The sequence below is a fragment of the Macadamia integrifolia genome, unplaced genomic scaffold (genome assembly GCF_013358625.1).
Source record: "Macadamia integrifolia cultivar HAES 741 unplaced genomic scaffold, SCU_Mint_v3 scaffold1853, whole genome shotgun sequence".
NCBI classification, from domain to species: domain Eukaryota; kingdom Viridiplantae; phylum Streptophyta; class Magnoliopsida; order Proteales; family Proteaceae; genus Macadamia; species Macadamia integrifolia.
In genome coordinates, this window is record NW_024868388.1 from 29,156 (window position 1) to 31,573 (window position 2,418).

Below are 2,418 nucleotides of genomic sequence, written 5' to 3' on the forward strand. Positions count from 1 at the left end.
TAGGTGGGTAGTCTGGCCCACCGGTCCTACCCGCCGGTTGGGCCAGGGGCCCCTGCTAGGACCGATGGGTAGGGGCCCACCGGTATGGCCTGCCGGTTGGGCCCACCGGTTGGGCCCGAAGGCCCCCTTGCCTTCTCAGGTGGGTACCCACAGGCAGGTAGGGGCCCACCGGTTGTACCCACCGGTCTTGGCGGGAAACACCCTATTTCTTCCCAGCTTTCTCCATTCTTTGGGGATTCAAATGGGGCTTTTCCCCACCCATTCTTCACACCTTCAAGGTCCTATAGGATGGTTCTAACCTAGATCTAGGTTAGATTCAAGTGATGGGAACCATCTTACCTTCTTCGCTCAAGAATGACTTCAAACCCTCCAAATCACTTCAAACTCACAATGCTTCTTCCACCTTGTCAATGTCTCTTCAAATCCTTCAAGATCAACACATAAATCATCTATTAAACCTTAGATTCATCCTTTCAAAGGGGATTTACAAGATCTCAAGAAATCATACTCGAATCAAGGGTTTAAAGCTTGGGTATGGTGAATGTTCACAAAACCCAACTTTGCGTACCTCTAACTGTTGATCTAGAGTTGAAGATCACTCTCCCGGCGCCGGAATGGGAAGATCGAGCTTTGGCACCGCTGAAATCCCTCTTTTCTTCCTCTTCCTTCTCTTCCCTTCTTCTTCCCTTTCTTTTCTCTCTCCTCTTTACTATTCTCACCAACGTACGGGTGACATAAATGGAAAGAAAAGAAAACATAAAGCTATATATATAATTCCTAATTAAGTGAAAAGTGCACATGGATGGGTCACTCAGGTGGGTGGGTGCACCCACCTGTCCTACCCACCTGAGGGCCAAAACTTGAGATTTTGACCGGGTTCGGGCCTCGGCGCGAACCTCACCCCCGGCATATGATGTAGCATACGTATATACCTTAAAATACGGCTACAATACCTGCTTTATCCGTACATCGCCTTATGGTAGGTGCATGTACACGGCTTGGGCACTCCCGCCTCTTCTGGCACTAGCTCGGACTTGTCGGGCCAGCCGGTGTTTAAGGTCACCCGTGCCATCATAGCCCATAAGGAACCCGCTCTAATTTCCTCTGGCTCGGTTCCTGCATGGATAAACCGGTTCAACCACGAAATCAGACCGGGTGTAAGAAGCGGGGTATTACATTAATAATCATGTAAAATCCTACACATGTAAGAAGTTCTATAATAATAAAACAATCTCAAAATTAAAGCAACCATCCCTCACCTTGTTTACGTTCATGTGTGTTAGGGTTCAAGTACGGCCACCGATCGAGTAACTCAACTTCAACCTCAGGGCATGTGTGCATCATTTTCTTAGACATAAAGGCAATTGTACATCAATACATGTCAAAAACATCAAGAGGGATCCACATGGGTCACCCCCAAAGGGTACAGATAAGATCCATCAGTGACAATAATGTCACTGGAAACACCCACCGGAAACAGACACTTCCCACTGAAAATATCAATGTTGTTTCCAATGGAGGTAGTAGAGAGCTCCTAGGGCTCAGGGGTTCACCAGAAATAGCCCATTGGAAGCAGGCCCAGTGTTTCCAATGGCTTGCTTCCGGTGGTTGTATGGCACTCTCAGTGAATTAGGGCTTTCGGCTTGGGCCCGATCATCGGGATTTATTCTATAGAGTTTGAAGGGGATGTTCCTAGCATCATTCTAAGCTAATAAAATTTTGATTCTACTGAGCTGTTTGGGAGATACGTTGATCCAATGATCAAAACCCTAGTTGGTCATTTGGCCAATCTTGTTGCCAGAGTTCACCGGACTCGATTTGAGCTCAACAATGGCACCGAGGAAGTGGAACACGCATGCCCCAAGCTCAACATGGTTTGTACACTAAGATTACATCCAAACCTAGCTTAACCTAGGTCAAAATGAAGAGAGAGAGAGTTGTATGGGAGGTTGTACTTACCTCTGGTAAGGATTTCAAATAACGATGCGGCAGCGGAGACCATGGTAAGTCCTTCCCTCCTTCTTCTTCTTCTTCTCTTATGTTGAGCACAAGTGAAATGAGGAAATGAAATCCTCATTTCAAACTTATGAGTTAAGTTGGGCTTTAGGGTCCATTTGGTTGAACCCTATTTGGTCCGATCGGGTTAATCCGATTTTCAGAGTACAAGGACCCATCACTTAGGTTCGTAAATTATTCATATCATGAGAAAGGTGTGGAGGATGATTTGGGATCATCCGGGGATGTCTACGATGCGAGTGGCGAGACCCACGGGCATCGAAACCTTAACAGTAGCCTATTTGGTCATCGAAAATAGTCACCAGATTGAGGCCCAAGCTGTTTCTAGTGGCTTATTTTTGGTGGTCAAGACAGCTTGCTATCTTGACTACTTACTGTCCTCCAATTGGTCTCTCATGGGTA